This window comes from Polypterus senegalus, chromosome 3 (genome assembly GCF_016835505.1).
Source record: "Polypterus senegalus isolate Bchr_013 chromosome 3, ASM1683550v1, whole genome shotgun sequence".
Lineage (NCBI taxonomy): Eukaryota > Metazoa > Chordata > Cladistia > Polypteriformes > Polypteridae > Polypterus > Polypterus senegalus.
In genome coordinates this window covers 49,492,632-49,519,116 of record NC_053156.1, presented here as the reverse complement: position 1 = coordinate 49,519,116, position 26,485 = coordinate 49,492,632, and the positions used below count along the sequence as shown (strand labels likewise).

The following is a 26,485-nucleotide window of genomic DNA, read 5'->3' as shown; positions in this document are numbered from 1 at the left end:
GTTAGGTACTGTCAGGAGTAGCAATTAGCCTTTGGCTTCTGTTAGACTGTGTAGCCCATTCAAAGGTAGCCATCAGGATATGAAAGCTGGACAGGAGTAGCCATTCTTGACTTTTGCTAGGGTATTCTGAAGTGAAGGCATTTCAGGGGAAGCAATCTGAAGATGAATCGACACAGAAGTAAATCCCAGCGGAGATGTCTCATGAAGGCAATGGCTTCTTACCCTTGGTAAGGTGTCAAAGTTGAGATAGCTAATCTTGGCCAGTGTGGAGATGTATTTGAAGCTTTATTTGTGCTTAGTGAATGTTGAAAATGTAGTTTTGCAAGACACATCATACAGTCAGGTCCATAAGTATTTTTATAATTTTGGCACTGGATTTGAAATGAAGTGATCAAGATGTGATTGAAGTGTAGACTTTCAGCTTTAATTCAATGGGTTTAACAAAAATACTGCATGAGCCTTTTAGGAATGGCAGACCTTTTTATAAGTGGTCCCCTCATTTTCAGGGGCTCAAAAGTATTTGGACATTTGACTGTCAAGCTGTTCCCCAGGTGACCACAGTGTAGAACACCACACTGGCTTCTATGAACTGGCATTTCCAGCAACCTGCTACACACATCAAATGATCTGAGTTTCCTTAGGAAGTAAAGTCTGCTCAGGCCCTTTTTCTACAGAGCCACTATGTTGTCAGACCAGTCTAGTTTGTTGTTTCTTCCATGTCCTCACCTTGGATGGTGACAGGTTATCAGAGGCTCATTACCATGACGGAGGTCCACCATCAACTCTTTTGACTTGCTGATTTTGAACTGTAGGTGGTCTTCCACAACCTTCCTGTATTCTTACTCATCACCACAATTATTGCAGCCTATGATGGAGGAGTTATCTGAAAATTTATGTCAGTTGTACCGCTGGTATTATACTGAAAGTCTGTTGTTTACAGGATAAACAGGAAGGGAGGCAGGACAAATCCTTTAGGTGCTCCCATATTACACAACATTATTTCTATCACCCTTAGCTTCACAAACTGTTGTCTGTTGGCCAGGTAGTCCATGATCCAGGAGATTATGGGGGTATCAAAATGCAAAACCTTGAGCTTTTTTACCAGTTGATGAGACAGAATGATGTTAAAAACATTGGAAAAACCAACGAACATGACCCTGACTGTGGTGCCAGCTTTGTCCAAGTGAGAGTAGACTCTGTGGAGCCTGTAGATAGGAGTATCCTTCACACCTATATGTGTCTGAGAGGAAACCTACAGAGTATCCATAATTATCCAGAAGACTGGACATCTTATAATTTATTTTAGTAGATTAGGTTAAATACCTAGGGGTAAACATTACAAGTAAATATAAAGATATTTTCCAACAAAATTTTGCTATGTGCATGGAAAAAATTAAACAAGATGTGAACAGATGGTCTACCCTCCATCTCACATTGACAGGGAGAATCAATACTATCAAGATGAACATCTTCCCCAAGCTTTCTTTTTTTATTTCAGCGCATCCCTATATACATTAACAAATCCTTCTTTAAGAAATTATACTCAATTATAAATAACCTCAGTTATTTGGAATTCAAAACATCCATGCGTACATAAGGTGACTCTACAATTACCTAAAGCTGAAGGTGGTATGGCAGCTAATATAATATACAAGCTATAAGGACCTACTCAACTTGAACTTACTCAAGCTTGGTCTGCAACAGAAATGAAATCTTGCTGTACTTCTTTATATGCCTTGCCCGGCTCTCTCAGGTGGGGTTGAATTATGGTTTGTAAAGTTTGACATGATTGTATTGAAATGTAATTTTCGTCAAATAATACCAATAAAATAAAATAAAAAAAGATAATGTCAGTAAAAATAAAATAAAATAGAAAAAATAGCTTTATGTTGCAGGTACAGACCCACTCCGTCTCTAACTAATCCAATTCTTTTCTTTAAAGACTATGAAATAATTCTAGGTGATTAGATACATTTTCCCCTCCCTTGACTCATTGCATATCCCATTTCACCATGCAAATCTGCCTCAAACCTCATTGATTTCTTTTGTTTAATCAACCCATCTGCTAAAAAATATCTTTTTATTCTTTGTGGCATTACTCTGTCTAGACTGGATTACATTTTATTTTGCAATTGTTTTCTGCTGCTGTCACGAATGCCAGTATTATCTCAAACACTCTCAGAGATCGGCAACGTATTCTATTCATTTTTGAAAATGCTAGTACTGTAGATGATTCTGCCTTTGTTTGGTCATATATTTGCAATTTCAAAATGTATTACTCTTTGTGACAACAAAGTCTAATAGAAATAAAACAGAAGAACTTGAGATAAGTGTATCATGTTAACTCCTTATGCAGTAAAGCTTTTTTGGCATTGTAGAGCCTTAATTACATACCCAAAAATAAACAGCTATTATTTTGCTTATGTAACAAAGGAGCTGCAAATGGATGAAGAGCAGTGAGTACAACACTTCAAATGTTTTAAAAGTATTTATATGATTAATAACTTTAGTTTACACCAAGTGTATACAGTACATACCCAGGGCACAACCCTGGAAACAACTTTCTTTTGTGCCCAGTCATATTGCCGCACCCCCTAGCATTGCAAAGTTATACTTTTTGGCCACTTTGAAACATTTACTCTTTTGCACCTAATCAACCTCACCACAAAAGTACTGCAGTGGCAGTTATATATTTTTTTGTTTTTTTAGACAAAATATATATATACAAGCAAACACACACACCATATATCATTGTGAAACAACAAGTAAACAATTTGTAACTATGTATGTATAAAAACACATACTCATCCAAACCTTTACTTTCAAAATTATTTTTCATGCCAGTAATTGAAAACCAGACACAGAGTATCTGGACATGTTTTACACTAGATTGGGTTTTTTGTAATACAATTCCCCTGCCATCTGTTACAGATGCCTCACGGAAGTTCAGTGTGTTTTATTTATTATTTTTTCTTGTTGTTGCTGCTTTTTTTTTGCATTTCATAGCTGGAATAAACTAAGTATATACTGTATATATAGTATATATTTTCCAGCCAGCTTCTTCCACTGCTGGGTTACAGAAGTGGGGAGAATGCCTTTCCTTGCAGCCCTGTGCATAGAGCTATTCATACAGACATATACACCTAAACCAGCATTTCTCAGCCAACTTTGAGTCACGGATAGCAGTCGCTGGGTCATGAGCAACTAACACTTTTTCATAGTATGATCTACCCCACTCCTGCCACCGCCACCACCACCACCAACACCACTGAAGGGAATAACAGAGCTGTATGAGCTTTTGTATCCCATTTCTAATCATGCTCACTTCACCAAGCGTAAATTTCATAACCCAACCTGAACCCCCCTCCAAAGGCTGCACTTCTAATTTCATGTTCTCTTTGTAATAACACTCATTTCTGACTTATGTGGGGGGTATGGGGGCAAGTGCAATTAAAATACCGCATATTGCAGTTTATCCCTTTGGTGGTGGGGGCATGCATCTGTGGAGATTATACCGTGAAAAAGCCACTAGCTGATTTTTATTCCTCTCATGTGATCATGACACAGCAATGTGAGCGGTGCAATAAAGTGACATTTGATCAAAGGGGTGGGTCTCACATGAAACTTGAGGCGTAAGTACAATGTAACAGTTACAGTAAAAAACACTGCACTCTAAGCTGAAATTGAAAGAGCAGTGCTCAGTAAACTATCATAGGGACAACGTGCAGCAAATCTCATCCAGGTATGGTAGTTAAACCCATGAAGCCTGAACTGTAAAAACAACACGTTATGACATTTCAAAATTATACTAAAAGCAATACATACAAATGAAGTGCGACATACAGCCCTTCAGCAAAAGCGTCATCCTCAATAGAGTCAAAACTGTGACCAGAATCTATCGATGGATCTACAGATGAGCTGTGTGTGATGGTAAGGGTCCTGCTCCATGCTCCCTCTTCCAGTTTTGAGAGCCTCTTGAACCCAACACCGTCGATAATGTAACTGAATGAGCTGACAGATGGGGACAAAACACATGGTACACAACAGGATGGTTCAAAGTGCGAAAGTGCTTCTATTAACAATAAAAACAATCAAAACACAAAAAGTGTTTACACTTTTACAAAAGTGCAGTTCTCAAATATCATAAATAATCCATAAAAACAGTGAAAAATCCAAATGTTTAAAATCAGGCTATAAACAAGAATAAAAACCACCAGTCACTGGGTCATGCAAGCTGAGCCCAACTCCTTCCAAGTCTTCCAGCTCACCCTTTGCTCATTCAGCAGTCGCGGTCCTCTAAATCCTGACTCCCGTCTTGGCTGCCTCCGTTGGCGTCTGCCAGACCACTCACAGTAGGTTACCCTCTCCTTATTCTTCACGCCCACACAGTTGTCCCTCGGATCCCCAGAGAGGATACCACCTCAATCACTTGCTCCGAAGCGCGGTTTCACGAGTGCGCCCATGGAGGCTGACACAGCCAAACGGATTATTTATTAAAAACTGGCCATTGGTTCAGAGTAGTGGACCTGCTATATCACACTGTGACTTTTAATATGAATGGCCAATCATAGTCAACTATACATCAGTATAATGGGCTGAAACTCAGCTATCCAAAGGTAATGAGCATTTCACTGTATGTGGCTTGACGTAGGGGGGATATTTGATAATTGCAGATTCACTCGTGATGCCCTGCAGGGCATACGTGTGCAAATGACATATTTTCATAAAAAAAGAGAGCAGATAACATGGAGACATAGGATTTATTTAAAAGATGACATGCTTGGGTATGAAAAAATACCATTTTTGCTTTTGAATGATTTGTGATTTTACTGTGACATAAACAAACAATTTTGAAATATGACACCTTGTGCATAAATGGCTATGAAAGTCCACAAACCGCTTTTGGTTGATTCTCAGCATGAAGAAAAAATTGTACTAGACATGATTTAAATTTCCTGCTTTTACAGAAGATTGAATTTGAAATTCAGTGCATGAACGCTTAATATTATGTATCTGAAATTAAGCACAGTAGATTGTTACTGCTCAGACTACAGATATGTTAATCATTTGTATCCATTTCTGCCAAAGGACTGTGGCTTCCTAAGCTAATGGAAGAAGAGGTTTCATTTTTAGATTCCCTGTTATCAATGTTTAAACCTAATAAACAACAACATTTATTTATATAGCACATTTACATACAAACAGTAGCTCAAAGTGCTTTACATAATAAAGAATAGAAAAATAAGACACACAATAAGAAAACAAAATAAATCAACATTAACATCGAATAAGAGTAAGGTTCAATGGCCAGGGGGGACAGAAAAAACCAAAAAACTCCAGACGGCTGGAGAAAAAATAAAATCTGCAGGGATTCCAGACTATGAGACCATCCAGTCCCCTCTGGGCATTCTACCTAACATAAATGAAACAGTCCTCTTTGGATTTAGGGTTTTCATGGAGAAATAATAAAGCCATAGATGCCATGAGCAAATAGAAATTGCCAAGCCTACTGGATTTAGTACTGAGGTTGTTTCTTTTTCATGGCATCAATTATCTGGAACCAGTTTTTAAAATGCCAACAATTGCAGTCTCTTCAACTCAGATGAACTTATCACTCAATATGGCACAAATTGCTCTGCAGTCAACATAGGGCAAAGACCCCATAAACTGTTTTAGATAAAGTCCCATTTCCTTGATAAATTTTGATGGCAAGTTAATGGCCAAATTTCTTGACCTACATTTACAATCCATCATACATAAATGAATACATCAGATCAAACCAAAATGGCTACATTTGTGTATATTAGCCTTCTGACCATATCCTTCACATTGTCTATTCATTCGGTGTAGGCCTGACCTTACTCTCACCAGCTCTCTTTAGAGATGGCGTTTGTCTATGTGAAGTGGTCTTTTCTTTGCCAGAACCTGGGGCAGATGGAGTATGACACAAAGTTTATTAATATGATTAAAACTCTATACTCACATGGCTGGTACCTCATATAATGCCACCTGAGGCAAGGTACATTTTTCTCACCTTCCTCCACCCCGACCCCCAATTTATCCTTACTAGGTATGAGACTGTACACTTACAGTAATTGACATACAATATGCATTACTATACAGTCTTCACAATACAGTGCATTCTCTGAACATTGGTGTTATTTTATTCTAGTAAAACAATAAAACACAAACATTTGGCATCAAACACAATACAGATATATAATATGAGACTGAGTGTGAAAGGAAATTCAGCTTAACTGCTCCTCCTTCATGCTTCTCTAAATACCTTAGGCTGTTTCAAACTCTGTTCTGCAACCTATAATGTGTATGCCTTTTCTAACTAAACAATGTGTTGAAAACATAAGGGACTTTTAACAGACATGGTGAGTAACACCTTAAAAAGATTCCATAAATTAACAAAATGTAAAAAAAAAAATCAATATATATACAATGTGATATGCATGGGTGTCAATGTATCATAAACACGGGGTAGGTGGCAAACATTATAGGCTACAACACAGAGAATAATCCAGGAACAATAAAAATAATTATACTAATGCTCAGACTGACATAGCATAGGAGACATAGATATGGCAAAGTAAAATTAAATGATCAATATGGCAAAAGGACTGCAACTGCAGACAGTGAATGCATTGTTATTTAATTCAAAGAATTAGCGTCTCTCAAATGGGCTTACCTTGAATCTTACATTAAAATTTTTTAAACACAATCCTCTGTAACTCACCACCATCAAAGACTTGATGGTAATATTCACAGTCGCTCCTGGCATGCTAAAAATGTTCTCCAAAGTTGGAGCCTCACTGGAAAAACTGATGCTATGCATTGAATGGATGATGAAATTGTATTTACATATATTAGATATAGTAAACAGGAATCATTGATAAATGTTTAGGGTTAATCATTATATGATTATATTAGATAAGCTTGTGAAACCCCGTGCAATGGGGATTGACACCATGCTACATGTTAAGTCCTTGTATTTCATGTCTCAAACATATTGTCAGTGAGAGCAGAGTGAAGAAAAGAAAAACAAGTGTTTCTTTTTTTTAATTACAGGTGCTTCTAACAAAAAGTGCAAAAACAAAAATCCCAAATCAAAGTAATCGAAAAAGTGTCATTAAATAAAACTCAGTACTAATGGCACACAAAGACAAAAAAATAACAAACGGCAAATATTCACAAAAGTTCAGTCCAATTTCCCTTCCTTCTGTGCCAACCAAAATTCAGGAAAGGAAAAGAAATCAAAATGCTATTTATATTAAAGAGAAAAAAAAACACTATTAAAGTACACTATCAATATTGAGGGACTTTAACACTCACTCACCACTCCACCTTTACTCTTCGTGTTGGTCTGAAAGTTAACCAGATACGCAACCCGGTTAAAAGATGACCTCAAATGGGATTGTGATGCACTGTCATTCTTCCAATCAGGGAGCACGTAGTGACGCTGCACACACTGTGCTTCCACCTCCTCCTAGAACTCACCCATTTACTGAGGCACAATCCCTAAGGAACGGCCTCATTCTCTGTCATGTGGTTGCACTCTATCCGATAAGTACTCCTCATTTTTAAACATTTTGCTTTGGGACTTCCCTAAGCTTGTGTGGCTCCTTTTTAACTAGGCAATGCATCACTTACTGCATATTGCCTCTTTTCCCCCTTTTGAACAGTGGTTAGGGTGCAACAGGCAGTGGACTACGTCCTTTAAGATATTCGTCTGATTCCCACAACGCTACATGAATCAGACACAACTGCTGCTGACACACAAAACTTGAGCCTCTGCAGGTTCAACATACTTCCTCCTCCCTCTGGGTAAGTGTGCCTTTTATCTTGATATCCATTTTAAAAAACAAAGGTAAGGCTGAAATAGCTATACTGCTATAATGTGTCAAGCTGCACCACAAAGCTTAGGTGTAAAATAAACTACTTTATTAGTTTACTTAAGAACATTTTTCACCTGTTTTTACTGGAGTAAATTTAATTTAAGCTTACATTTAATTTTACCCCACCACATTTTTAGGCGAAATAGCACACTTCTTACTTTATTACGTTTTCCAAGAAGTCCTTGTTACTTATTACATAGACCAAAGTATTATATATTCATAAAGGAGACCTATGAGATGTGCTGTCAATATAGGTTTTAGTTCAGTGCTCCTCAGTCATAGCCAAAAAATGCCATATATCATTCAAAAATAAAAGTGGAAAAGCACACCTTCCATTGCTAATTTGGTAGGTTATTGCCATGCTTCCTGCAAATGGAAACTGAATGTGTACTTTCCCAACAGTTGTAGTTAAAGACAGATCCTAAAATAATCTCTAATTTCAAAGTTGAACTAAGCACTTTTCTCCTTCTCTTAAGGTATTTTATAAGGGTCCCTTGAAGTTCTAAAAAACTTTGTATTTTTAATCTTGTGCAAACAGGATATTATATCTACAAGTAATACTGTAAGAGCACAAGTTATACAGTATATTGTGAGAACATTATCTGTATATTGTATGCACAAAATATTATAAAAGATTTTTTAAAGCCCAATTACTGATACACTAGAGTGAGCCCAGCCATAAAAGTCATTGGTTTACAGAAAAAAGAGACTCCGGGTTCCAATGAAATTTCATGGCCTAGGAGGGGTGAAGGGAATGATGCAAAGGTCTTACTGTCCCTTCTTATTTGAGAGCTAGTAAAGGAATTGTAAGCTTTCCTTCAAGTAGATATAAGCACTTTTGTTGCTATCTTATAGAATTTGAGCTCAGGGAAAGCTAACAGCACATTGTCATGCTGACCACAATCTACTTGAGCCATAATAACTAAGGAAGATATATTGCTTATTAAGTGAATATTCTAGGTTTGTAAGCAAGGGTGAATTTTAAGTAGTGATATATTTTGCCTTGGTGAATCACTGAATAATTACCTCATATCTGTTATTTCGCTGAATTGCAAAGTGTGTGACTTTTATTTTCTCTGAGCTATCTTTTTTTATTAGTCCTTTAATCTATTTAAGAGAAAGCATTTAAATATAACAGAATTGACCTATGTCCAGAGCATTCTTCAGTACAACATTGAGTCTCAGATTTGTAATTACCATTTTATTATGTTGCATTGAAGTTGAATTATTGTAGGTTAATATTAATACAAGTTCGTTTAATGCTTATATGTGTGGGAAAATGTTCTATAGATTGATTTTTGCTATATTTTTTTAATATTGTGTATCTATTCAAGCGATAAGGATGTGAGCTTTTTTATTATAAATTTTGTATTTCATTCTTCTCTTTGGAGTAGAGGTGCCTCGCCAAATGCTGCTCGGTATCCCAATAGGGGAGGCAAAGTTGTGATTGTCCATTGATTGGATGATGATGCTGTCCATCTCCGTCACTCCCCCTCCTGAGTATGCTCTGGTGGGAGAGTAGGCTAATTCAGGAAAGGCAGACCCAGGGGCACAATTGGCAAGGTACAATAAGTTGGTTTCGATGGTGATGTCTTATCATTCTCTTCTCTTCTTGTTGATGTGTCCGTTGTTGTTCAGATTGATGGATTCTAAGTCTCTAAAGTGCACGGCCCTCAGCAAATGTCTCGAGCTACATACATTATATGGAATGGATCAGGCCTTTAGAGAATGCTTCAAGTAGTCCTTATGGCATTTTTTTTTTGGTGCACCTTGAGGTCAGGATCCTTTAGCGAATTCACCATACAGGACCATCCAATGAAGCCGAGACTCATCCATGCGGATAATGTGGCTGGTCCAGTGGAGGACATGGTTCAGCAGCATGGCCTCAATTCTAGTTAATGAGCAGCATTCCAGAATTTTAGTGTTTAGAACTCTGTCCTCCCAAGTGATGCCCAGGCTGTTCTGGAGGCATTGGATGTGGAATACTTCTAGTGTGCAAATTTGATTGCGGTAGGGAGTTCAGGACTCGCACCCATAAAGGACTGTTGTTATACATATCGTCTGATATATCACAACCTTGTTTGTCATGCGGAGATTTCAATTACAGAAGACATGCTTGCGTAAGCAGATGAATGCAGAGGAGGCTACTTGGAGGCAGTTCACAGTCTCTTCAGTATCAGAGACATCACTAGACATAAGAATTCCAAGTTAGGGAAAGGATTGTGTGTTCCCCAGGGTCTTGTTGCTGATCTTGATGTCCACTGGAGGATTTGTGTGCTGGAAGGCAGTCTGAAGGGGCTGTTTCTTGGAGGTGCTGAATTCCTGTCCCAACCAAGAATAGGCTAAGTGTAAGGAATCAACAGTCTTCTGAAGTATTTCTAGATGAAGAGCTATGCTGGCAACATTGTTAGCATGTTGTAGCTCATAAATTGTTTTCAAGGCGGTTTTTGAGTGGGTTGATAAGTTGAACAAATTGCCATCTAAGTCTGTACTGGTTCCATACTCCATCAGTGGTGGCTAACGGATTTCTGGAGCAAAAAGTGACAGCGACCAGGTAAATGTTGGAAAGCACTGGAGCAAGGACCATGCCTTGCTTAAAATCGGCTTGAAGGGAGCAGATTTTTTCCTGCCAACAAAGACCTTCACCCTCACTCTGTCATGGAAGAGACAAGAGCATAGTGAGTAATTTTGGGGGGCAGTTGACTGTGTCAAATGTTTTCTGCAGGTTGATGAAGGCAAAGCTGGTGTTCCCAAGCTTTCTCCAGGAGTTGGTGGATGATGAAGATCATGTCAGTTGTGCTGTACTTGACATAAAAGCCAGTTTGTGACTCCAGAAGTATTCTGTCTGCAACATGATGAAGTAGCCGGAGAAGCATGACACAGCCAAGGATTCTTCCAGTAACATTCAGCAGTCAAATGCCACGGCTATTGCTACAGTCTGATTGGTCCCCTTTCTTCTTATAGATGGTGACGATGGTAGCATGTTTCCAGGAGTTGAGCATTTTCCCGTAATTGTGTAATTGATCTAGTTTTGTTCCACTTCTGCAGGAGGGAAACTGATGATGGAGTTGCAAGATGAGCTTGGAATGCTGTGTTCTTGGACTTCAGGATGGGGAGAATCTTGTCTGTGGCCTCCTCAAACCAATCTGAACTCTTCATCTTGGAGAAACCAAGAGCTTTCTTGGAGGAGGACTGCAGGGCTGTGAGCAGCGAGGGCCACAGTTCATTAACATCTGGATGGGTAGTCATGATGTTACCATCTCTGGTTGGTATCTGTAGATCTTCAAGGTGCTTGTGAAGATGACTTGTCAATGCGTTTCTGGAGTCAGTGGTTGGGATGGATGCAATGTTGAGGTGTGGCTTGGGGGAATTGTCTTCTGGTAGGTGGTCCAAGTTCAGTGCGGAGGATGGACCGGACAAGTCTATGGTCTGTCCAGCATTATGCTCCTCGTGTCACTTATGTAATCAAGATATCCTGGAGATTACGCCGACAGACAATCATATAGTCTATGATGTGCTAGTTCTTTGATTGAGGATGCATACATGTTGTCTTTTTATTGTTGGGAAGCTGAAACATTGTGTTGGTAATGGACAGTAGGTGTTCCGCACAGAAGGATAAGAGACAGCCTGTTAGCTTTCACGTTTCCAGTTCCATGTTTCCCGATCACATTTTTTCAAACATCAGAGCTTATTCCAACTTGTGCGTTGAAGTCTCCAAGTAAGGAGATCTTGCCCGAGGCAAGAACATTCCGGACTGCTTTGTCAAAAGAAACTTAGAAGTTATCCTTTTCTTCCTCTGTTGAATCCAGCATAGGATCATATACGCTAGTGATTGTCATGTTACAACCTTTCGCCAGAGGAACATGCAGGGTTATTAAGTCGCGAGCTGATGCTAACAGGGAAATTCAGGATTTTCAGGAGGAGTTCAATTCTGTGGATCCATATCTCTGACTTTAGTTGGCCTTTCCAGAAGAATGTATATCCGGTTGTGTTTCAGTGATGTATCCTTCATCAGCGAGACGAGTCTCACCAAGGGCACAGATGTCCACCTTGTAGCACTGGAGCTCTGAGGCTATGAGGACTGTTCTCTGAGGTGATTGGTCAGTAATTGTAGAATCCATGAGTGTGTGGACATTCCAAGAAGCTAGGATAACAGATTTTGTAGTTTTTGACCATGTGTAGAGGGGTGACTCACTAGGTCTGGTTTCCTGGCCAAGTACAGATGGGACAAACTTTGTTTAGAACACCTTTCATTGTCCCCTCCCCTCCCTTGAAAAAGGCTGTCTAATCATGCCAGCCACGAACATATACCATCACCCAATGGTTCTCTTCATCTGTTGGGACTTTTATACAGGCACTTGTCCCGATTTACTTCCTGATTATGCGGTTCTGAATGACCATCACACCAACCCTGCCATATGTGTGGGTTCCACACTAAGAACATATACCATCACCCAATGGTTCTCTTCATCTGTTGGGACTTTTATACAGGAGAAAGGATGAGGAAGATAGATGGAAAGAAGAATCTGTGCAAATGAGTTGTTGATATCGGTGGTAGTGAGGTGTCTAGTCCTCACATGATTGAATGGAAATACCTTTTACTATTTTGGAGAAGTTTGGGTTTGGCCCAACATTTGTGCATGGATTAAATTACTGTATACTAACCCAGAAGCTTCAGTTTGCATCAATAACATTTGCTCAGACTACTTTAAACTAGAACGTGGCACAAGACAAGGATGCCCTTTGTCACCACTGTTGTTTGCAATTGCCATTGAACCACTGGCAATACATTGTCGAAATACTGATCAGATAAAGGGGATTAGCAGAGAAGGACTGGAACAGAAAATCTCATTATATGCAGATGACATGGTACTGTATATATCGGACTTGCCTGCAGTCTTAGCAGCACTCACAGAATTTCAAAAGCTCTCTGGTCTCAGAATTAATCCTCTTTCCGTGAATTCAAGCATATAATATTAGATTAGACACCCTTCCTTTTATCATTGCAGAACAGTTTAAATACCTCGGTAAACATAAAGCTCTTTAGTGATAGATGGTCAACCCTTCATCTCACACTAGCTGGAAGAATTAACACTGTTAAGATGAATATTCTTCCTAAGCTCCTTTTTATTTCAAAACATACCAATATACATTAATAAATCGTTCCAATTAGATTCAACAATACCTCATTTATTTGGAATTCTAAACATCCACGCATCAAAAGAGCGACCCTACAAAGACAAAAGGCAGAAGGCGGCATGGCTCTACCTAACTTCCAGTTTTATTACTGGCAAATATACAGTCGATAAGAACCTGGAGAAGAACATACACAGGCATGGACAATAGAAGTAAAATCCTGCAGTACTTCTTTGTATTCCTTGCTTTGTGCTCCAATAAACACACGCATCGGCAATACACTAATAACCCAATTGTGCTCCACTCACTTAGAATCTGGAACCAATGTAGAAAGCATTTTAAGACGGAGAAGCTTCTTTCTGTGGCACCCTGCAAAAGAACCACCTCTTTCAACCCTCACAAACATATGCAGTTTTTAATATCTGGAAAAATTTGGAATTAACTTGCTTAGAGATCTTTATATAGACAACGTTTGCATCCTATGAACAATTACATTCCAAATTTAACATTCCAGCTACAAATTTCTTTCACTATCTTCAAATCAGGAACTTTGTTAAACAGAACCTTCCAGATTTTCCTCATCTTGCACCCTCATCCACGCTGGAAAAATTATTGCTCAATTTCAAGGAGTTAGACTCCATCTCTACAATATATAAAATCCTTTTACAATCCCTTCCTTTCAAAGATCCAAGAGGACACTGGGAAAATGACCTCTCAATTAATATATCAGAAAAGGAGTGGAAAGTAGCAATGCAGAGAATTCACTCAAGCTCCATATGCAAAGCATACAATTATACAACTCAAAATTATATATCGAGCACATCTGTCTCGACTAAAACTCTCCAAAATGTTTCCAGGGCATGATCCAACCTGCTAACGTTGCAACCAAGCCCCAGCCTCACTAGGTCACATGTTCTGGGCCTGCTCCAAATTAACATTATTCTGGACAAAAATTTTTAATTACCTCTCAGACAGTCTTGGACTCACAATCCCTCCTAACCCATTATCAGCTGTGTTTGGGGTTCTTCCAGAGGGTCTTAAAGTGGAGAAAGACAAACAAACTGTGATTGCATTCACTACACTGTTGGCACGCAGACTTATTCTGATAAACTGGAAGAACCCAAACTCTCCTCTTTTAAGTCAGTGGGAAACTGATGTGTTATATTATTTAAAATTGGAAAAATCAAATACTCAGTTAGAGGATCTGTGCAGACTTTTTCAAAACATGGCAGGATCTAATCAGTAATATTTTGAAATGATTTCATAAAGCACATAGAATTTGTTGATTTAGGTATTTTTAAAAGCCTTAAATTTTACACGGGCTTGCTCTCTCTCTCAAGGGTGGGGATCGATCTGTTCTTAGCATAATTTTTTTTTTTTAAAACTTGATTGCTATGTATTGATTGTAATAAAATTAATAAATAAATAAATAAAAAAAAAAAAAAAATGAATTAGGCAAACCATTCTGGCGTATTAGTGCTGACTCAATGGAGGGAGGGGAGGCAAAGTGTTAAGTCATATTCACACTTACTAGCACCACACTTCTGGTCATCACTGTGACACTGACTCCAGTTATGTGTTGATCAAAGACAGAATTGTATTTGCATGATTTATTATTCTGTAGTGCATTTCTTTAACAAGCACATTGTGTGAGTGTTGTTTAAAAATACAATGAATGTATTGTGTTCTCTAGACAATATCTTGCACCTTCTCATTATTATAAAATGTGCTTTTACTTTTGGTACTTGATACTTTTGAAATGAGACACTTTTTTTAGTTTTACTCAAGTATATTGCAACTGAAATAGTTCTAATTTAAATTAAAGTAAAAATTTGATGATGCTTTTCTACCTTTACTCAAGTATAATTTATGAGTAACTTTTACAACTCTGCAATCAGATGAGTTCAGTTCAAGGATGTAAATATAATTTATATGGCTATTTTTTAAGAAGCTGCATAATACAATTATGATGTCAACATCACTGAGGCTGGCAGGAATGTGAGTTAAATACCAAGTTACTGTTAACAATACTTTTAAATATGGCCATTCAAAGGTAAAAATCACTTATGGTGATGGGTAATTTATTCAAATCTTAATTAATTCTGATATGAACTTAATCTGGATGAAATAGATTTTTTTCCAAAACCTATTTGCACCAATTCCCAATATGAGTACTCATAAATTATAATGGCTGGAGGCTTTAATGGTGTTTCAGTTTCTTAGCCCCCTGTTAGCAGATGTGAACTTTACAAAATTCACATCCAAGCAAATTGGTTATTTTTCAGAGACAAATGCATCCTCAGAGGCTTCTGCAGGAATTTTCCCATAAAAAGAAATTTGGAGACCAAGAAGACATCAGAGTTATTCTGCAAAATCTCCAAAATAGATCAAGAATACGTCATGTTTCTAAATGAGACACATTACTGGAAAAGACAGGCTCTAACATCAGAATTTAACCTCTTGTCAACAAAAAGAAACACCTCATCTTTAAATGGTGACATCATTATTATGAATACAGATAGAAGACTACAAACATCTTAGCTTAACAAATCCACAAACAGGAAGTTTGCAATCCAATAACAGAAATTACCAATGCAGATGGAGATAAAATCATTGACAATAAAAATATAACCCCCAGATTTAAGGACTATTACAAGTCCTTATACTACTCAGTTTAAAGAAGATGAGACACAATCTAAGTAGTTTTTTGATGTACTGTAATATAAAATACCACAGCTAAACTTCTGACACTCACAGAACTACTGGATCTTATAATCCCATCCTAAAGTAGGAAAGCAGCTGGCCCTGATGGCTACCCAGTGAAATTTTATAAAAACAATTTCAACTAAGTTAGGTCCACTATTATTAGCAAAGTTTATAACAGCTAAAGACATCAAAACCATTAATCACCAACTTTCCAAAGAAAAATAAGGACTTACAACAATGTGCATTATACAGACCAATTTCACTTTTGAATAATGATGTTAAGATACTTTCCAAAGTTTAATGAGAAGAATTGAGACAGTGTTTCCTTCTGTAATATCACAAGACCAAACTGGATTTATGAAAGGCAGACACTTAACTTCAAACCATTAGTGTGTGTTTAGCGTAATATAATCATAACCCATAAAAAGGGTGTTGTCCGCTCATGTTCCGGGGTATGTATTGCCCTGAATATGCCCTCTCCCCCAGTCCTTCCATCTCAGGGGCATCCCGGCTGTCTGCCACACAGTCCAGAAGCCTCTATCTATATTAACAACATGATCTCAAACTACTTCAAACTAGAATGTTGTACTCGACAAGGGTGCCCTCTATCACCATTGTTTTATTAATCTCCATTGAACAATTGACCATTTGCTTTTGAAATGCATTAGGGATAAAGAGGATTATTAAAGGACCTGAACAATAAATTTCACTATAGGCAGATGATATGGTACTGTACATATCAGAACTACAAATATCTTAAATACCACTAGTCTTTAATGCACAAACTGAAGTTTAAAAGATATCTGGACTGAAAATCAATTTGAATAAAAGTGTGATTTTTCCAGTAAACTCTCTGGACTACTACACTGGACATCTACTCACTCATTTTATCAGAACAATTTAAATATCTAGAGGTAAACATCACAAGGAAATACAGAGATCTTTTTCAACATAGTTTTGCTATCAGCATGTAAAAACAAAATCAAACATGATGTAAACAGATGGTCTACCTTCCATTTCACATTAGCAGGGAGAATCAATACTGTCAAGATAAATATCCTTTCCATGCTTCTTTTTCTATTTTAGAGCATCCCTATATACATTAAGAAATCATTCTTTAAGAAAGTATATGCAATTATAACCTTATTTACCTGGAATTCAAGACGTCCATCCATTCAAAAGACAACTCTACAAAGACCTAAAGCAGAAGGTGGCATGGCACTATCTAACTTTAAATTTTGTTGCTGGGTGGCAAACATACAAGTTAAAATTGAAACAAATGAATGAATATATACAAGCCTGGACTGCAATGGGAATACAATCTTGCTGTACGTTTTATTTGCCCTGCTTTGTGCCCAGGTAAATACTAATTATCCTCAATATACCAATAAACTAATTGTCCATCAATCATTCAGAATATGAAACCAATGCAGGATGCACTTCAAGGCACAGAAGCATTTACCTGTTGCTCCTCCACCTTTTTCAACCCTGTCAAACCTATACAGTATTTAATCTTTAGAAAAGTCTGAGATTAAAACACTTAGAGAAGTGTATACAGATGTTTTTACAAATTATGATGAATTATGCTTCAAATTTAACTTCCCAGCAGCACAACTTTTCAATTACTTTCAAACCAGAATTTTTGCTAAAAAAATCCTACTCGATTTTCTACAACTCCCACCCATTTCAATTCCAGAATAAATGAACAGTCTTGAAGGTTCAGACAGCGCCTCAACAATATATAAACAACAACAACAACATTTATTTATATATCACATTTTCATACAAAAAGTAGCTCAAAGTGCTTTACATAATGAAGAAAAAAAAATAATAAATTAAAATAAGACAACATTAGTTAATATAGAAAAAGAGTAAGGTCCGATGGCCAGGGAGGACAGAAAAATAAAAAAAAACTCCAGACAGCTGGAAAAAAAATAAAATTTGCAGGGGTTCCAGGCCACAAGACCGCCCAGTCCCCTTTGGGCATTCTACCTAACAAATTAAATAGTCCTCTTTGTATTTAGGGTTCTCATGAACACTCTTGATGATGATGGTCATGCAGACTTCTGGCTTTTAATCCATCACTGCTGGAACATCACGGTGCTTTGAGTAGATGGTGGTGGCGCAAGCCACCACCAAAAAGACACCGGAAAAAGAAACAGAAGAGAGAGTAGGGGTTAGTACAGATTTTAGAACCACCATGAATAGTTATTATAATGAATTGGATATACAGAGTATCAGGATTAAATTACAGTGAAGTTATGAGAAGGCCATGTTAAAATAATATGTTTTCTGCAGTTTTTTGAAGTGCTCCACTGTATTAGCCTGGCCAATTCCTGTTGGTAAGCTATTCCAGATTTTAGGTGCAAAACAGCAAAAGGCCGCCTCACCAATTCTTTTAAGTTTAGCTCATGGAATTCTAAGGAGATACTCATTTGAGGATCTGAAGTTACGATTTGGAATATAAGATGTCAGACATTCCGATATATAAGATCGGGTGAGATTATTTAAGGCTTTATAAACCATAAGCAGAATTTTAAAGTCAATCCTGAATGACACAGGTAGTGGGATCTCAGAAAAGAAGAGGAAGGAGAGGAAGGCAGTCATGCATAGAATACACTGTAGCTCTATATGTGCAACACATTCAACTATTCAACTTAAAATCTTTCTTTGATCACATTTAACTTGTTTAAAATTGTCCAAAATGTATCCAAGGCAAGTTCCAACCTGCGAGCGTTGCAATCTATTTTCCACCTAACTGGACCACTTGTTTTGGGAGTGCACCAAATTAACTAATTTTGGACAAAAATCTTTGAATGCTTATCAGACAGCCTTGATGTCACAGTCACTCGTAACCTATTAACAGCTGTGTTTGGAGGGCTCCCAGGTGGATTTAACATGGAGAAGAACAAAGTGATTGTAATTGCCACACTACTACCACGTGGACTTACCTTGCTTAACTGGAAGAATCCCAGCCCACCTTTTATAAATCAGTGGGTAACAGATGTCCTATACTATTTGAAAATGAAAAAAAAATCGAATTATTGCTTAGAGGACAAGCTAATAAGCATTTATATTGGAAGAAAAAATAATTTTCCCTTCTTTTTTTCTATTTTTGTCCATGCTGTTGGCTCTACTCTTTCTCACTGGTAATGGTTGAATTCTGCCTTTTTAGGTTTTGTCTCTTTTTGTTCCTGCTTTCTTTTTTTTTAACTTTCTGATTTTTTCATCTTTTCTTTTTGTAATTTGACTATGAAGTCATTTGTTGTACAAGCTTGACTTGATTGTATGCAATGTTATTTTCTTCAAATAAATGCTCATGTTTGGTTATTAGTTTTCTTGTTTATAAATTTTACAGATTCAGGATAGATATTGGTACACAAGTAATTTGAATAACTTGAAAAATGAATTTACACAATCAAACAAAACATTTATCAAAAAGAAGCTAAAAATGAATTGAAAAAATTGAATGTTGCCTTAAAAGGACTTAAACAGAACTGGTATGGATTTTTCAAAATATTTTTACTAGCACAACTTTTCTCTAACATTGCTCCAGAATTGCCCCCTGCCCCTTCCGAATAAACAGCACCTATGTAAAAATATAAAAATGTTAAAAGTTTAACAATACCCTTTACTGATATGCACAATTTTGTTCCCTTGACGCTTTCAATGTTGCTAGGTTTGGCAAACTGCATTAAGTGATATTTTAAGCTTTAAAAATTAAAATATTTCTCACAAATTTTAAAAAGTAGTATATACATTAGGCACTAGATGCTTATGTAATAATTAAGATTCACACTTTTTCTATAATGGTATAATTTTCTATAAGAAATGTTACATGAAAATTAGTGTATTATTTTATGTTACATATTTTTTTCTATCTGCCTGTGCTCCAACTGGAAAACCAAAAGAAATGTAACCAATTGCATCATAAATGTTGTAAGTTGCCTTGGATAAAGGTGTTAGCCAAATAAGTAAATGTAAATGTAAAATGTTGCCCTTATCAAAGAGCTCTTTGAGGCATTTACTCCATCGTCTCCAGCTTGTATACTTGTGGCTTTCTGCAGTCATTTTTACTAATTCTGACAAAGCTCAATTGTTTCAAATCCACAGTGGTGCTAGTACAGGTGTGTCCTTTATCCCATCTTCTTTTCAAACTCTCCCTTGAACCATTGGCTATTTTCTTCCCCAAAAAAGAGTTAAACAACCCTTTAATTACATATGACATTCTTAAAAAATGTATTTATATGCTAATGATATCCTGCTATTCCTGAGTGATGTCCTATTGCATTCTTATCTACTCAATAATTCTGAAACCTGTAGAAATTTCTAAGGTCTAATGCCATGCCTTAAAACATTAAAGGCTCCTTATCTACCTGGACACTTATCCCATCATCATTCTGCTCTAAACTTAATATTGTTCCATGTTTACAATTTTTAAGCTTAATGTTCCCTTTCTTTCCTCCTATGAATTACTAGCCTGAAGTCAGAGCCCTTCTCAAATTTCTTTGGAGTGACAAGAGACCTTGTGTTTACCATTCTTCCCCAATACGAGACAGGCCTGATCAGGACGTTTTTCTTATGTGAATGGGCCCTAAGTTCAGAATGCATAGGTAAATAGACAAGCTGTTATTATGGATAGCTTAGTATAGTTCACCTCCATTTACCCACGAACATGAAACAGAATGCAGTGTATTCATAGATATATACACCAAAAACTGTAATGTCATAGAAATTAATCTTTTTTGTGTGTATTCTTCATTTCTTTATGATCTGTTGTTCACTACAAAATGTTAATTTACATGGACTGTGTTATTTCTTGTAATATGTGTCATACTCATTGCTTGAATCTTTCCGATCTTTGTATCAGTATAATTCTGGGAACATGAAAGAAATTCAGCTACATACAGTGAAACAATATGAGCGTCCAGAAATAGCATTTGACAAGAGGCAAATGTGAAAACCGACAGTTTAAGTTTTTTAAATCAAATGTCTAAGCCTAAATTAAATCCAAGAAAAAGCAAACAAAGTTACTTATAAAATTTCAAAATTTCCAAAATTCCCCTCTACACTAAACACTTCAAAAATTATTTTGTTATTATCCACAAGTCTTGATGCTAGAGACTGAGCTTCACTATCTTAAATAGCATATCACATCATTGTTCTGTCTTTGATAAAGTGGTAGCAGATATGGCATGGTTACCAACAATATGGTCATGCCGATGAAAGAAGTCGCAAAATGACACTGCTTGCAGTAGAAATCATGATGTCTCCAAAATGATTTTAAAGACAAACAATATGGGCAAAATGAAAATGCAAAAATGAACAATACGTACAAAAATCTGCACAATACAAAATTATAACAGTTGTACGATCCAATCCAAATAAACTGATGTTAATGTTAAATGGACTTAAGTGTTTTCTAGACTATAATGGAATGTAAGTGTTATATAATTACATAGATAATATAACCTAGTATGGTAATAGAATAGATTTCTAATATGTACACTGTCCTTTCCAAGCTCCCTTATAATCTGAGATGAGAGTGGAGACCAAAAGCCTATAATACTGAGGAAGAAGAATCAAGACCAAGGCCTACTGAATTTGCTGATTAAGTAGATTTCTTCCATCAGTATGCAGCAAAAATGTTGTACACCCTCTACTGTATATTGAAGCATTCTACAAAGATGCATATATACAAAGAGAAAAGAAAAGATTGATAAGGGAAAGCCTCCCCTGTAGAACAAGTAAACGGGAAACTCAAGACATCATGTTTAAAACGACTAGTATAGCTGTTTGTGTATTTAAAAACACATTTATATTGATAAACACATTCTTGCTGAATGTAGCAAAATCAAAGAATTACCAAAGAAAGGCAGAACTGACTTTTTCGAATCTAAAGGTTTATGCCCTCTGTATCTGAAATAACAGCATTTGAAAAAAAAAAAACTGTAGAGAAAAAAATTAATTATTAGATATGTTCTGCACAAAACCCAGAAGCCCTGCACATTAACAAAGAGGATGTAGCTGCATCCAAAAAGAAGGAAAATATTACTGAGTATAAAGACATAATTTTAGACACAGAAGTGTGTCTAATGGGCAAAAAGACAAGATCAAATTAATCAATTTAATAAAGATGCTCTAGACATTAAAAGTTGCAGTTAAATTCACAAGCACAGAAGAAATTGTTGAACCTGTAAAATGACATCTTTTATTTGCTAACTAAAAAAATTACAATATGCAAGCTTTCAAGGCCACTCAGGTCCCTTCTTCAGGCAAGATGCAATGCAGAAACTGGAGTTCCCTGTGTTTATTTAAACACCAGAACAGAGACAGCATTGGAAAATCTTTTAAGTGAGACATCTTAAATATAAAAAATTAATAGATCTCTCCAGGCTAAGATTCATTTAGCAAGAGATGAGAATAATGTCTAGTCAAAATCTTTGGATAAGATAACTGTCCAACAAAGTCTTTTGAAGTTTCTGATGAGTTTTTCAATACAATGTGAGTCTGTAGACAGGTTGCTTCTGTCAGTCTGAGAGATGCAAGCAATCCTCATATCTATCTCAAATTCTCTCTTGCCGTTTTCTGAAGTTGCCCATAAGCACTGTGACTTTAAAGTCCCTCTTACTATGTCCATGCTGAACAGAGATGGGATGTTAAATAGACTAATGAGCTGGGATAACAAGAAGGTCCATCACCAGTATGTGTTCCTGCATCCAAGTTGCAATATCACTGAGACATTCAGATATTATCTGGTACTGTGTGTCTTTCTAAAGGGAATGGCAGGCATAACTGTTGTGACAGATTAGGGCTTTGTCGTCCCCTTGAACCCTCAGACACCAGGTAAAAGTCCAAATATTGACTTTATTTAAACTGCACAGTGCACAAAGCAACCTCCTCTCCACAATACTCATAAACAAATTCACAATACTACAATAAACCAATCCTCCACTCCCAGACGCGTTGCCACCCTGCCACAAAGCTCAGCTCACCCATCCGGGATTTCCCAGAGTCCTTTATAGTCCATGACCCGGAAGTGCTTCTGAACCTTCAGTCCATGTGATTTCCTAGCACTTCAGGGTCAGATCAAAACTCTTCTTTTTCATCCCGGAAGCATGTCATTTCCTCTGTCCATGTGACTAGGACGTACTTCCAGGTTATAGGGCAAATATAAGTCTTTGAGCCTCCCTGCAGCGTCCCCTTGCAGCCCCCATGGTATCCAGCAGGGCTATGAAGGAAAACTCCAATATCCATGATGCCCTGCTGGAATTCGGGGGCACCTCCATGCTGCCGGAAGGGCTCCATCTAGTGCCGTGGGGATATTGGCCGGGATGAACAGCCGGCCATTGTCCACACTGTGTATCATCAGTATAGCACTGGTGATAGAAACCATGGGACTGGATAATAGGGCCTAGTCAAGAGGTGTATAAGGAGAAGAGGAGAGAAATAAACAGAGCTTATCCAACTCAGTCAACTACAAGAAGATCTTATATCTTAAAAGAAAAGTTCTTGTAAAAAAAGTCATATCTTTAAATTGGATCCAATTCTGCATGAAAGAATACAGAGATACACAGTCAAACTCAACAAAACTGCTATGCCAGAAGAACCTAAGTATTCTGCTGTTTTCCACAAAAGTTTATACAGTGCATCCGGAAAGTATTCACAGTGCATCACATTTTCCACATTTTGTTATGTTACAGCCTTATTCCAAAATGGATTAAATTTGTTTATTTCCATAATGACAACGTGAAAAACGTTTACGTGAGATTTTTGCAAATTTATTAAAAATAAAAAAATGGAGAAATCACATGTACATACTGTAAGTATTCACAGCTTTTGCCATAAAGCTCAAAATTGAGCTCAGGTGCATCCTGTTTCCCCTGATCATCCTTGAGATGTTTCTGCAGCTTAATTGGAGTCCACCTGTGGTAAATTCAGTTGATTGGACATGATTTGGAAAGGCACACACCTGTCTATATAAGATCCCACAGTTGACAGTTCATGTCAGAGCACAAACCAAGCATGAAGTCAAAGGAATTGTCTGTAGACCTCCGTGACAGGATTGTCTCGAGGCACAAATCTGGGAAAGGTTACAGAAAAATTTCTGCTGCTTTGAAGGTCTCAATGAGCACAGTGGCCTCCATCATCCATAAGTGGAAGAAGTTCGAAACCACCAGGATTTCTTCCTGGAGCCTGGCCAGCAATCTAAACTGGGGGAGAAGGGCCTTAGTCAGGAAGGTGACCAAGAACCCGATGGTCACTCTGTCAGAGCTCCAGAGGTCCTCTGTGGAGAGAGGACAACCATCTCTGCAGCAATCCACCAATCAGGCCTGTATGGTAGAGTAGCCAGACGGAAGGCACTCCTTAGTAAAAGGCACATGGCAGCCCGCCTGGAGTTTGCCAAAAGGCACCTGAAGGACTCTCAGACCATGAGAAACAAAATTCTCTGGCCTGATGAGACAAAGATTGAACTCTTTGGTGTGAATGCCAGGCGTCACGTTTGGAGGAAACCAGGCACCACTCATCACTAGGCCAATACCATCCCTACAGTGAAGCATGGTGGTGGCAGCATCATGCTGTCGGGATGTTTTTCAGCAGCAGGAACCGGGAGACTAGTCAGGATAAAGGGAAAGATGACTGCAGCAATGTACAGAGACATCCTGGATGAAAACCTGCTCCAAAGCGCTCTTGACCTCAGACTGGGGCGACGGTTCATCTTTCAGAAGGACAACGACCCTAAGCACACAGCCAATATATCAAAGGAGTGGCTTCAGGACAACTCTGTGAATGTCCTTGAGTGGACCAGCCAGAGCCCAGACTTGAATCCGATTGAACATCTCGGGAGAGATCTTAAAATGGCAGTGCACTGACACTTCCCATGCAACCTGATGGAGTTTGAGAGGTGCTGCAAAGAGGAATGGGCGAAACTGGCCAAGGATAGGTGTGCCAAGCTTGTGGCATCATATTCAAAAAGATTTGAGGCTGTAATTGCTGCCAAAGGTGCATCAACAAAGTATTGAGCAAAGGCTGTCAATACTTATGTACATGTGATTTCTCAGTTTTCTTATTTTTAATAAATTTGCAAAAACCTGAAGTAAACCTTTTTCCTGTTGTCATTATGGGATGTTGTGTGTAGAATTCTGAGGAAAAAAATTAATTTAATCCATCTTGGAATAAGGCTGTAACATAACAAAATGTGGAAAAAGTGATGCACTGTGAATACTTTCTGGGTGCACTGTATATTGCTTCTCTTACACTGTAGCAGATCCAGAAAAAAAAGGGACACTGTGAGCACAATTATATACTTGCACAGTTGTATCAGAAATATTGGATACCTCAAGCAAACTCACGTATCAGGAAAATCATTTCACAGTGTACAAATTGCAGAAGATACAATACCAAAACAGGTGAAAAGAAAAAGGGAGATTTGCCAAATGTTTGCTTGTTACCCAACCAAACACCCTTTACCAATGCTGGAGTTGATGATTTTGGATGTATTCAAAGTAAAAGAGGGTGAAGTTTAGTCAAGAGGTTTGGAGAAATCTTCACTTGTTTACCAATAACAGTGGTGCACTTTGAGGGTGCACGTAGTCAGGACACTGATTCTTGTGTCAGTATCTTACATCAGTTTATTTTTGGAGTAAGACAGAAGAAGAAGTTAAATTAGGCACTCAGATAAAGGAACACACTTTGTTAGAGCTGAAAGAAAGTTATATGGAGCAATTAAAGATCCCTACCTGGAAAATATTAGCAATGCCAAGACAAAGATAGAAATCATGTGGAGTTTCAATCCACCATCAGCTTCTCATCAAAGTGGAGTATAGAAAAGACAAACTAGAAGTATAGGGAACATTCTAAATTCAATACGTAACCAACTGACACTTGATGATGAAAGTCTATAAACAGTAATGTGTGTAGTTGAATTAGCATAAATAACAGACACATTACAATAGTACAGGATCAGATGACTCACATTTTTTAGAAGCAATGACACTCAATCACATAATGGTATTGAAGACTAAACGTAGCATCCCTCTTACAGTTCTTAAAAAAATGATCAGTTTACCTGAAAACACTGGCACTGAGTTCAATATATGGCTGTTTTTTTTGAAAAAGGTGGATTAAAGAATATTTGGTGATACTTCAAAAATGTCAGAAATTGCTAACACCAAGGAATTTTGAAACTGAAGATGTACTTTTGAAAGTGACATGTGTGGTAAAGATAGTTTAGGGTCTGTGGAAGTGTGTGCTTTTAGTTAAATATAGTGCACTCAAGGCAGGCGTGGGTACACATGGTAGCATAGACAAGCAGACCTAGTGTGGTGGTAAGGAGATTTTCTTGGAGATGCACATAGTTCAGCCAGTTTCCTTGTTAGCACCTTGGACTTTTCAATTAAAACACATGCACCCACGGGGATAAAAGGAGCCTGAGTCGAATGAGAAAGAAAAGAGCAAGAAAGTGTGAAGAAGGGAAAGAAACTGGTAGTTAAAGGAAGAGAAAAGAAAGAAATCAGGAGGATTATGGAAGAGCAGGTGCTGCAGTGAAGAGGTAGGTGGTCGAGAAGTGACCCTGAAAGGAGTGATTGGTAGGCGCTCACAGGGCCGGGTCACTCCTGCTGAGCACTTTAGGAACAGGAATGATCAACCTCTCCTGAAGGATGGCAGTAAGAGAAAGGAGTAGGGCTTGCGGGTTCTTTGCAGACACTGAGGGATTGGAGGCAATGACACAAGCTACA

The 26,485-nt window shown here is 37.7% G+C and overlaps 1 protein-coding gene across 9 annotated transcripts in view; it reads right to left on the bottom strand.

The window, feature by feature from the left end:
• LOC120525126 (NXPE family member 3-like) overlaps nt 1-26,485 on the bottom strand; it is a 172,213-nt gene that overhangs the window by 75,032 nt on the left and 70,696 nt on the right. The window lies entirely within an intron of this gene.